Source organism: Mesocricetus auratus, unplaced genomic scaffold (assembly GCF_017639785.1).
Source record: "Mesocricetus auratus isolate SY011 unplaced genomic scaffold, BCM_Maur_2.0 Super-Scaffold_100008, whole genome shotgun sequence".
Lineage (NCBI taxonomy): Eukaryota > Metazoa > Chordata > Mammalia > Rodentia > Cricetidae > Mesocricetus > Mesocricetus auratus.
Window position 1 is genome coordinate 65,189,690 of NW_024429192.1, and position 13,037 is coordinate 65,202,726.

General features: G+C 42.4%; 1 long non-coding RNA gene across 1 annotated transcript; it reads right to left on the reverse strand.

Annotated features, from left to right (window-relative positions):
* Window positions 1–8,607: 8,607 nt before the first annotated feature.
* On the reverse strand, window positions 8,608–12,163 carry LOC121141792. The gene is made up of 3 exons (XR_005878731.1): window positions 12,010–12,163; window positions 10,147–10,236; window positions 8,608–8,900 (listed from the first exon to the last, which is right to left on the reverse strand). It is a non-coding gene; the product is annotated as an uncharacterized LOC121141792 (long non-coding RNA).
* Window positions 12,164–13,037: the final 874 nt, after the last annotated feature.

A 13,037-nucleotide genomic window follows, 5' to 3' on the forward strand; every position in this document is an offset into this window, starting at 1 on the left:
TTATTGCCTTTATAGTCTCCTTCCAGGATTTGAAACACACACACACACACACACACACACACACACACACACACACACACACAAATCTTTCAAACTGTAGAGCCACATCAAAACAGTGGCTAGTGGCAAATAGGATTCCATGAAAAGAAAAAGATTGCACAGCCAAGGAAAATGGAGAGAGACAGAGAGAGAGAGAGAGAGAGAGAGAGAGAGAGAGAGAGAGAGAGAGAGAGATCTAATTGAGAACTGAACTAATGAAATAAGCACATAGTTCTCAATAATTAAAACACAGGTGACCAATATAAAGACCTTAAGAATTATGAAACAAAAATTAAAACTATTATTTAAATTCTCTTGCAACCTATTAGAGTAATTATCATTAAGACAATAAATGACAATGAAAGGTGGTAGAGATGTGGGGAAAGAATGTTTTATAAGCTGCTGGTGGGAATGTAAATTCAGCTACTGTGGAAATCACTGTGGATGTAACAAAAAAATAGCACTCATACATGGCCTAAGTACACCACACTGTTTCTGTGTATAGCTAATTCAACATGCTACAGAGATACCTGACATCAATGTTTATTGTAGCCCTTTTTGCAATAGCCCAATGTGGAATAAGCATAAGTATCTGCCATTAAAAACAATGTATACAAGACATAGGGAAGTCAAGGTGTCACTGAACCAGAAAATTCTACCCTATGGGCTAGCTATACATGCTACATATGCTGCTGTGGGAGCAAACTAATAGAAAATCTTAACCATCCTCGAACCTATGAGTGACTGACCTCTGGCAAGGTACAGAATAATGTCAGCAACAATAACAGGGTAGGCAACCACTTTCTGAGTGGATTTAAGTCTCACTCCACAGGGAAGAACTCATGCATAGTACTGTACACTTGGCCAGTCACCTGTGGTTCAGACAGCGATAGGCCTACAGCCAAATGACTGGCCTCCATGTGGTCTTAAGCAAAACAGCCTTTCCTTTTTCTTCTCCATTGCCCTCTTCTGAATAAGCTGACATTCTTTTTCATTGTAATGTAATTGTTCTCCAGCTTTAAAAATAAAATGTGGTTCATATCAAGCGTGCTTACCCATGTTAATCCTGATTTTTCTGTAACATTTATTTTCTAGCAATATTAATGTTTCCAGCTCCTAACATTAATAAATTGGGTTAATCAAAGAAAATGTGGTACATACACACTAGAGTTGCATTCAGTTGCAGGAAGGAAATAAATTACATTTGCTGGAAAATGGAAATAACTAGAAATTATCATATTAAACAAAATAAGTCAGATGCAGAAAGACAAATATTGCAAACCTTCTCTCATTTGTGGGTTCTACAGTTTTTATAAATATCTAAAACATTTACTCAATGTGCATGTCATAATTACACAGTTGGGAAAGAAAAGAAACTAAGGGAGAGGAGAAAGGAAGGGAGGAGAAAAGGGAGAAAGAAAAAAAAGGGAGAGAAAGAAGTATGACCCTGTAGACTGCAGATAGATCCATGTCTATCGCCATGCACAAAACTTAAGTCCCAATGGATCAAAAACATCAAAATAAATCCAGCCACACTGAACCTCTTAGAAGAGAAAGTAGGAGGTACCCTTGAATGAATTGGTACAGGAGACCACTTCTTGAACATAACACGAGTAGCACAGACACTGAGATCGACAATTAATAAATGGGACCTCCTGAAACTGAGAAGCTTCTGTAAGGCAAAGGACACAGTCAACAAGATAAAACTGCAGTCCACAGAATGGGAAAAGATATTCACCAACCCCACATCTGACAGAGGGCTGATTTCCAAAATATACAAAGAACTCAAGAAGCAAGTCTCCAAAACACCAAAGGATCCAATAAAAAACTGGGGTACAAAACTAAATAGGGAATTCTCAATAGAGAACTCTAAAATGGCCAACACTTCGGAAAGTGCTCGACATCTTTAGCCATCAGGGAAATGCAAATCAAAACAACTCTGAGATACCATCTTGCTCCTGTCAGAATGGCTAAAATCAAAAACATCAATGACAGTTTATGCTAGAGAGGATGTGGAGAAACGGGAACACTCCTCCACTGCTGGTGTGAGTTCAAACTGGTACAGCCACTTTGGAAATCAATATGATGGTTCCTCAGGATATGGAAATCAGTCTACCTCAAGATCCAGCAATTCCACTCTTATGTATATACCCAAAAAATGCACATTCATAAAACAAGGACATCTGTTCAACTATGTTCGTAGCACCATGATTTTTAATAGCCAGAACCTGGAAGTACCCTAGATGCCCCTCAACTGAAGAATGGATAAAGAAAATGGGGTACATTTACACAATGGAGTACTACTCAGTGGGGAAAAAATGGAATCTTGAAATTTGAAGGCAAATGGATGGAACTAGAAGAAACCATCCTGAGTGAGGTAACCTAGTTACAAAAAGACAAACATAGTATGTACTCTCTCATATAAGGATTTTAGACATAAAGCAAAGAATTACAATCCACACCACCAGAGAAGCTAGGAAACAAGAAGGACCCTACGAGAGACATACATGATCCCCCAGAGAAGGGGAAAGGGACAAGATATTCTGAGAAAATTGGGAGCATGGAGGAAGGGGAGAGAGAGTTAGGAGAAAGAGAAGGGAGAAGAGGACATGAGGGAGCAGGAAGGTTGAGTTGGGGAAAGAATAGAAGAGCAAGAAAAGAGATACCATAATAGAGTGAGCCATTATTGGTTTAAAGAGAAATCTGGCACTAAGGGAAATATCCAGAGATCTACAAGGATGAATCAAATTAGCAATATAAGCAAGAGTGGAGAGGCTACCTTAAATGCCCTTCTCTGATAATGAGATTGATGTCTACCTTATATGCCAACCTAGAGCCTTCATCCAGTAGCTGATGGAAGCAGAAGCAGACACCCACAGCTAAACACTGAGCTGAACTCCTGGAATCCAGTTGCAGACAGGGAGGTGTGATGAGCAAAGGGGTCAAGACCTGGTTGGTGAAACTCACAGAAACAGCTGACCTGAACAAGGGGGAGCTCATGGACCCCAGACTGATAGCTGAGAAACCCACATAGGACCAACCCAGACCCCCTGAACATGGGTGTCAGTTAGGAGGCTTGGGTAATCTATGGGGCCTTTGACAGTGAATCAGCATTTATCCCTAATATACGAATGGACTGTGGGAGCCCATTCCACACAGAGGGTTACTCTCTCAGCCTAGACACATGGGGGAGGGCCTAGGCCCTGCCTCAAATGATATGACAGACTTGGAAGATCCTCAAGGGAAGGAAGATCCCTGGGGAGCAGAAAGGGGATGGAATAGGGGGCTCGTGGGGGGCAGGGGAGGAATTGAGGGAGAGGGAACTGGGATTGATGTGTAAAACAAGCTTGTTTCTAATTGAAATAAAAAGGGAAAACACGAAATGTGAATCTGCTTACAGTTCATGTACACATAAGAGATACTGTTTCTAACACCATGTGTGGTGAATATAAACCAATGAGGATGTTGAAAGAGAAAAGCAGTTAGTGAGGGGTACAGGAGATGTGGAAATCAAGCAAAGAAAGGAGCTCCAGGCTACGAGATACATTTACGTTGTTTGCTTCTTTCAATATCTCTCCATGTGGCAGTCAGCCAGCATACATGAGGTGACACAATGGAGTGAGCCTGCCCATCACGGAGGTAGTCCATTTTAAAAGACACTTCCCTGTGGCTTACTGACTTCTGTAATGCAGGGGGAGTCATTTCTGTTTCCCTCCCCCTTCGCCATGGCGACCTTACAGATATCAAATGACTCTTAGAAAACATAGGAGAAATGCATCAAGATATGTGGCTGGATGAAGAATTTTCGGACATAACCCTAAAGCACAGGAGACAAAAGTAAAAATAGGCAAATGGTGATACATTGAACTAAACGCAGCACATCATCGAAAGAAACAATTCATAGAGTAAACAGGTAACATAGACTGGAAAAGAATACCTAAATATGTGCATTTGACAAGGGAGTAGCATTCAGAGCATACAAAACAGAGGTTCTCATTCCGTTGGTCATGACCCTTTCACAGAGATTGTCTATGACCATCAGAAAACACAGATATTTACATTACAGTTCATAACAGTAGCAACATTGCAGTCATGAAATAGAAATAATTTTATGGCTGAGGTCACCATAACATGAAGAACTGTATTAAAGTTGGCAGCATTAGGAAGGTTGAGAACCACTGTTATTAATAATTCCAAAAATGTAATTGTGAAACATTCCTTTACACTGTGTGAATATATGTCATTGTGACTGGTTAAATAAAGAAGCTGACTGGCAGAATGAAGTTAGGTGGTAGAACCAGACTAAAAGAATCTAGGATGAAGAGGGAAGAGGAGTGGTTTCAGGAGTTGCTAGCCAGACTCAGAAGAAGCAACAAGAAAAACACATAGATGAGGTAAATGGCAGTACATAGATGAAGTGGGTTAATTCAAGTTATAAGGGCTAGTAGTTAGAAACACGTCTATGCTATCGGCCAAGCATTTATAATTAGTAATAAGTCTCTGTGTGGTTACTTTGGAACTGACTGACGGGACAGAAAAGTCCACCTCCATCGAATGGCAAAAAAGAAAAGAAAGTAAAATTATTTAACCACAAAAATATGATACCTTTTAGATACCAAATAATCAATGAGTACCACATGATTGATCTCATAAGTGAATTAAAAAGTGTGTCTCATACCAGTAAAGAGGATGTTGTCGCCAGAGGCTGGGAAGAGCAGAGGGGAGGGATGGGTGGGAAAACCTGGTTAAGGGTGTAGCCTGACAGGCACAGAAAGCCCTCAAGTGCTTAACAGTAGTGTGACTATAGATGATGCCAAGGCACCACATGTTTCTAAGGAGTAGCTGTTATGGTATTGGTAGCAAACATCCCCGGGTTCCTGTCATGATGGTTTGGTCCCCAGTCAGTGGTGCTTCAGCCAGTGACTGGACTATGACCAATCACGCAGCTGGGTGGACTGTTGGAAAGTGAGACCTTGTTGAAGGAATTTGATCATGGTTGTGTGACTTCAAGGGGACCTTGTCCTCACCCATTCTCTCTTCCTGAGGAAGCAGCTTTGATCCCCTGTACCCTTCATCCACAATGCATACTGCCTCAGCATAGCCCAGAAACAATAGAACAAGCGAAGCAACACAAGGCACACCATACCCCCTTCAATACGCCCTTCGCAGGCTCTTTGTTGCAATGATGAAAAGTAGACTCGGGCACTAATAGAACGGATGTGAGTTTCTCCATAAAGAAAGAACAAATGTTTAAGGAGGTAGCCTCATTTTCCCTGACGTTTCACAATGTACGCCTATCTCAAAACATCAACAGGTGGCCCTACAAACGTGAATCTTAAACATCCAGTTAAAATAAATTTTACATGGAAAGTATGATAATTAACATTGTTTGCCTTGATCTGAGGAGAAAACAGGGAAAATGTTTGTCATCCTTCTGCCTCTGCAACTCCCAAGAGAGGTACTGGGCATGACTGTGGCAACAGAAATCAAAATAAAGGAACTCCAGGGAAAGATGAAAGCTCCAAGGAAGAGTGTATGTTCTGGACTGTCAGTGAGCAGATACTCTTCTGTATTATTCCAAATTCACCCACTGTCCCATGAGATAGCTACCATTAATCTAGCTACAGGCGACAAAGAAAGACGCGTTCACAGTCAGCCACAGTGAAAATCGAAAACACAGCCTCACCTAAGCAAGGCACAGACCGATCCCTTCTCTTATATTCTAGCCATAGTACATACTGAAGCAATTTGAAGTAAATTACAAGGAAAGAGTTGCTAGTTTTAATATGCAGAACAGTAAGAATGTTCCTTTTGTTGAGCTAAATCCCCTTTCCCTAGAGAAGAAAATGCCTGGATGAGGTCTAGGGTGAGCCTGTAGCAGCCCAGAACATACACTCTTCCTCGGAGTTTCTATCTTTCCCTGGAGTTCCTTTATTTTGATTTCTGTTGTCACCGTCATGCCCTGTACCTCTCTTGGGAGTTGCAGAGGCAGAAGGATGACAAACATTTTCCCTGTTTTCTTCTCAGATCATGGCAAACAATTTCTCTCCTTATTTTCCTTGTCAGGATTGAGACAAACTGGTGCATTGGAAGTAAAATTCTGAAATTTACCAAAAACTGAGGGATATCCAAATGAAAGTAAAGTAAAAACAACCCCAAGGAGGGCCTAGGCCCTGCCCCGATGAAATGACAGACTCTGGAGATCCCCCCATGGAGGGCCTCACCCTCCCTGGGGAGAGGAGTGAGGACTGGGTGGGGGTTGGTTGGGGGGGCTGGGGCAGGGGAGGAGGGGAGGATGAGGGAGCTGGGATTGACATGTGAAGCAAGCTTGTTTCTAATTTAAATAAAAAAAATACAGTATGCCCTTAACGTTAAAATGGAAAGAGGTGGGTTGTAGTTGTTAAAGGAAAAGACAGTTGCAATAAACAGACCACTTTTTAAGTGAAACAAAAAAAAGCTCCCAATAGATAACTGATTTGACTGTGATGTGCTGTGTGTGTGTGTGTGTGTGTGTGTGTGTGTGTGTGTGTGTGTATCTGTACCTATCCACCCAGACATCAACCGTGGAGTCACAGTGTGATGGCATCCCTTTTGAATGTTGGAACTTACCATGATATTAATCACAGAGTACCAGTATATAAGAAAGCTACCCTCTCCTCCCCTCCAGAAATGGTCACACATACCCACAGCTGTGAATGTCTGCAGCTCTCGAAGTCCTCACAGAAACACTGCCTCTTAATCCCATCTACTACAGGAGATGTTGACAAAGGCTGTGAGTATAAACCTGCACTACCTGAACAAACCAGCCTGAGATGTCCAAGCTTTTATTTCCTACCACACAGGGCACTATCAGTACCAAGATCAGCATTCCAGTTCATTACCTCCCATCAGCCTCTGAATGAGATCATTATTGCTTGGGAATCAGGGTTGACATTAGGTTGCTGGTGAAGCAACAAAAACACCAGGATACACCGGCATACTGAGGTTAAAAGGGACTCAGCTGACCCAAGCTTTCCTCTCTGCCATGTCTATTGAGTGAGCCAGGCTGTGATTTTGTATTTTCCTCTTCCCAATAATCTGTTCCTTCAAACCCATCCCCCAAGCCGCCCTCATCCTCTCTTAGCCTTCTCCTCCCATTCTCTTTACCTGAATCACCAACCACCTCCAATTCTCCCATCACTTGGTGAATATGCCATATTCCAAAGACCCTCCTCAGAAAATTTGTAATTCCCAGAATTGGCTCACCAGTGTATATCTCTTTCTCATAAGCTGGCAAGCAATTTTATCTCTTTTTAGGTGCATAGCTTAGATTAATTACCATTTTGAACATTTTGTGAAATATACTATAGCACTGAAACAAAAAGTAAAATAAAATAAAATAAAATAAAGCAAGCAGCAAACAGCACAGACCCCAGGCAATGGGGTGTAAATGTGGTAAGAGAAGAACATTCTTATCTTTGTGGGAGTCACTACCAGCTACTTAGAAATTTCTAGAGACAGTAGCCTTTACTACCTTAACAGTTTTCACAATCTCTCTGAGGAAGGAAACGTCTGCTGTCTGAGACAAAAGGACAAAAGTAAATTCTCTGATAAGAATGTTGCCTCTGAGGACAGCTCCTGAGAAATAGGTAAAACATTAGCAGTGAAAATGAAAATAATTTAGTTTGATCTCCAGAAAAGAGAACATGAAGGGCTATTGACAGAAGAATAGGAGACAGGACCAACAAAACAGAGACAAGCTGGGTGAGATGCGCTGAGCGTAAGGAGGTGATGATGCTGAGTGCCTTCTAAGGGTGATCCTGATGCTGAGTACCTTCTAAGGCTGATAATGATGGGTACCTTCTAAGGGTAATGATGTTGAGTACCTTCTAAGGGTGATGATGCTGAGTACTTTCTAAGGGTGATAATGCTGAGTGCCTGCTAAGGGTGGTGCCTGCTCTTCCCAGGAATACCATCATTCTAAGATTTTCTATTCTTCCACAATGAACAATAAGGAAGCCATATTTATTGGACTAGTGGGGGATTATAAGAAAAAAAAACCTGGGTAGAAACAGTTCAAAAGCCAGGAAATAATGATGGTTACTGTTTCCTATCAGAGATGTCTTAGAGATCCCTCCAACGGTCTTAATAAATTACTATGATGTTGATATTCATTCTTTGTTGATAAAAATATTGGCCAGAATCATTGTTTTATCAGTATGGCCCTTTGAGAAGCCAAAGAAAGATGTAACATCTATAATGTACCCAAGAACATGGCTTATGTGGTTTTGATCCTTTTGTTCACTTATGGGAGCCTTGCTTGTCTCTAGAATACTCATCTCATAATACTCAACACAAGTAGTTCAGTCTGGATGCTGCCAGATGAGCCATGTCTGCCACAGTCAGAAAGGAGCAGAAGTGGCAGACCTAGAACTCCAGTCACACAGTCTGGGTAGGTTCCAGATCCTCGCCAGGGCTGGCTTGCCCTCCACTAGGGAGATAAGAGCCCAGTGTTTGTTTTATTTTATTTTATTTATTTTTTATTCTCATGGAAACTTCCTCCCAGAAGGTCACAGATGTTTGCCATGCCTCTTGCACTAATCTCTTCCTTCCTTGAATTGCCTGTTCTCCTTGTCTCTCCACAAAAGCATCATTAGGTGAACAAGAACAGAAGGTGGCCAGAACCTGGCCTCTCTGTCCACCTCCCAGAGCTCCGCATCAGAGCAGGGCTTCTCACTGAGTCTGGCATTCCATACCCAGTCTGGAAAGGATGCAGGCCATCTGCCCTGGGCCCCCTTGAAAGGAGTCTGTCCTCCTTGCTCAGCCAGTTGGAAAAGAAGCAAGGTTGCCAACTGCATCCTGGACAGTGGTTGGAATAAAGCCTGATAGGATGGCAGGGGAGAGAAGAAAAGCATAGGTCAGTGTCTGCTCCTTGGAAACAGAGGTAGACAGTGCTGAGACACTGGATGTCTGAGCAGCTCAGCCATACCTCTGACAGACACATAACAGACACAGGCAAGAACCAGACATGCTAGGTTCTTGGAAAACCTTGGCTGAGGTATCCTGGATGTACAGTGGTATGGTGAACCTCAGAAAGAACATGGTCTCTTGGGAGTAGCAGAGTTAGGATTGTGGCATCCTCTAGCTCCTCCCACCACTCTAGAGTGACATGTCACCAGACAAGGATAATCTTAAGAGATGTAGGTTCATTATAAGTGATGGTCTTAGGAAAAATGTCCTTCATTCCAAAGGTGACATTAACAGAGCAGCAGTGCCATCCAGTCAACACAGTTTACCTGAAAATAACTTCTATGATCCAGATATTTTCTTATCTCTGCCTTACAATAAAATGCACTTGTCTAGTCTTATCCAACCTATGCTTCCTAAAGCCATCAGACAGACAGAGGCCATACAGCAACTCTCAATGGTGGCATTTAAGCAGTGTAGGGTGGTGCCTATGAAGAGATCCATCTAGCCACTAAGCTGGGAGTTGCCCCATGAACACTTTTCTGTGATGATACATTATTTATGATTTTCTAATGTTTGCCTGAGGGTACAGAAAGCAAAGCTAGCCACAAGCCATAGAGTCGGGTGGTGGTGGCACACACCTTTAATTCCAGCAGCTATACTAGCTAGCCATAGAGCCAGGTGGTGGTGGCACATAACTCTGATCCCAGGACTCAATAGACAACAGATGGATTTCTGTTAGTTCAAGGCCACACTGAGCTACATGAAATTGATCCAGTCTAAAAATAAACAGCTCACACAAAGGTGATCTCAGCACTTGGGACCACATGCCTTTAATCCCAGTACAATCAGGGTATAAAAGTAAAAAAGCAAAGGGTCTCACGGAAGTTTTTTTTCAGCCACACTGAGGAGAGCACAGCCCTTTCAGTCTGAAGTAGAGGTAAGAGCTAGAGGCCAGCTGCTTTGCTTTTCTGATCTTCAGCTTGAAGCTTGAACCCAGATTGAAGCTCTGGGTTTATATTAATCCATGCTACACTTTTCCAGATCAATGCCTACCATATTCTGAATGGAAGGGAACTTGCTGGATGGACTGTGACAATGTCATCAAAGTGGAAGACATTCCCTCCTTCCAATTTCTCCCTCACAAACTTGCATCATTACCTCTGGCTCCTTCTCACATCTGTAGCCAGTTCCCAGTGAACACGGTTTGTTCTGCTCCCTAAAACAGAGTGTATCTGGGTCTTCTCACTGCTGTAACGAATTACAACAAAGACAATGAGTGAAAACACCGTTTTTTCCTCTTCTGCTTCTGAAGATCAACTCTCTACAAGGCTACACGCCAGGGAGACCTGCAAAACAATTTCTTTGATTTTTCTAGCTTCTAGAAGCCAACTTGTTTGCTTGGTTTATAATCTCTACATCATCAAAGCCAGCAGTGTAACATCTCCCTTGGTTCTGCCATCTTCTCTCTTCTTATTCCCAGCTGTATTGAGGTGTAATCAAACATGAAAATTGTACATAGTAAGAAGTACAGTGTGATATTTGAGTTTAGGTGTGTCCTGTATAATAGCTACCACAATCAAGCTAAGTGAAATGTTCACTACTTGACTCAAAGACCCTTTTGTGAAAGAAGAGTGCTCAGGACCCCTTTTCTTTCAAATTTAAAATGTTTTAACTAAGTCATTGTGGTAGATATCAAATCTCCACAACTTGTGCACTCTCCACAAACAAAATTCTTATTTCTTTCATCTGCCAAGTCCTTGTTAAATAGACCCTGCAGTTTTTTGTTGGTTTAATAGCTTTAGACTCCTCACAGAAGCAAGGCCATGCTGCTCATTCCTTCTGTACCAGTAACTGTGCTATGCACCTTAGTAAACTGTTCTCCAGGCTTGTCCTTGGTATTACAAATAAGATTTCTTCTGTTTTTTTATGATTCAATAACATCTCTCTCTCTCCCTCTCTCTCTCTCTCTCTCTCTCTCTCTCTCTCTCTCTCTCTGTGTGTGTGTGCATGTGTCTGTCTTTCTCTGTGTGTTTGTTTCTCTGTCTTTCTGTGTGTATCTCTGTGTGTCACTATGTGTTTGTCTCTCTCTGTGTCTCTGTCTCTATGCTTTTTTCTCTCTATTAGTCTGTCTCTCTCTTTGTATGTCTCTGTCTCTCTTTATGTGTTTGTCTCTCTATGAGTCTGTCTCTGTCTCCCTCTCTGTCTCCTTCCTCTTTCCTTCCCTCCCTCTCCCCTTCCCTCCTTCCTTCCTTCCCTCCCTCCCTCCCTTCTTCCCTCCTTCCTCCTTCCCTTCCTCCCTTCCTCCCTTCCTGTGTTACCCATTTCATCCACTGATGATCTGTTAGGTTGATTTCTTATCCTGCCCACTATAAATCATTATAATCACCCTTAAGATCACAATATGTCCACCCCAGCCCACAATAATCTCCCCAACTCAAGATCTTTAATTTAATTGCATCTACAAAATCTTGTTTATCTTTCAGTTTCCCAATATCAGGACAGGGGCATGTCTGAGGGCAATTATTCAGCCCACTGCACAGGCACATTCTTGTTATTTTTGTGACATCTCCACAGACACTACCCTCCACGCCATAGTGCTCATTGCAGTAACCTCCGAACCAGAGTCCACGCCTTCTCATACCCCACTCTTACAAATATAAGTCTGCTTGTGGTAGTCTTCTACTCAGAGCATTTTATGAGCTCCGAAGTCCCCATGATTCACCCCCTTTATATCCTCCCGCTGTTCGCTCCTTTGATCCCCCTGCCCCCTCCTCTTTGGTTTCCCTCCTAGTCCTTGAAGGTGCCAGGTGTGCTGGTGCCTAGCACTCTGCCTCCACATCACCCTCTTCTTCCTGCTACTTCCTCTGCCCAGCACTCTGCCCAGCACCTGTCCTCCTTCCCTTTCCTCTCCGTGTAATGATTCTGATGTCACTGTCATAGCAAGACTGACTTTAACAATCAAATTAAGATGACTCTTCTCCATGGTGCAGATCTCTCCCCACACTCCTTCCATGGTACTACCTGCTAGTATCTCCATCTCCCTCTGATACATCATGATTTCGAGTTGTCTTCCATTCTCTGCCTCACTCTCCCGTCCCACAATACATAAAAACCTGTATTGTGCAAGGATGGGGCCTTTGGCTTAGCTTGCTCCTTGTAGAGTCCTCACGCCTAAAAGTACCTAGAACGAATCAATACATATTCAGTAAGTAAACAAATGAAGATTCTTTGTTTTTTTATGCTTTTGGTTGCTTTTAAAAATATTTATTTATTATGTATACAGTGTTCTGGCATATATGCCTATACTCCAGAAGAGGGCACCAAACCTCATTATAGATGGTTGTGAGTCACCATGTGGTTGCTGGGAATTGAACTCAGAATCTATGGAAGAGTTGCCAGTGCTCTTAACTTCTGAGCCATTTCTCCAGCCCCAAATGAAGATTCTTAACCTCTCTAAATGGGTTAATAAAGTTATTTCTTGTCACCTTCATTTATGCAACTATAAAAGGAGGTACTTTGGCCATCCATGAAAGATTTCTGTTCAGCTCCCAGCCCCATGACTTCCTTCTGAGGATGTGATCATGGAAAGAGGCATTGGTAAGATACCATGCCTTCCCAACATCCAAAAGAAAGGAGGCATGTCACTCTCTATTCTAGCCCATACCTGAGGAGTATGGGAACTAGAACTGGCTAACCAGGTGCTTCTGCCCAGACAGACGGGTGGACAGGAATAAAAAGGAGTAAAGTGACTATGGTAATGCCCAATGGCATCCAGGTGAGATGTTGTACAGGTCTATTAATTATAGATGGAAGCACCCCATAGGACCAAGTCCTCTACATTCTTGACCTCTGATCTTGCCTTGGCTTCTGCCCATGACCCACATCTGCTCCTGCCTTCTCTTGAATCAGTTAGCCTTCTGTTCCTCCCAATACCTTCTTCTTATGATCTATATTCATCAGAGTTTCTGTTGTCTGTAGCTAGGATTCCCATAGAGCACTTAGAATGAGCTGTACAGTAGAAGCTTACTGTGCTCCATACTGATCCCATC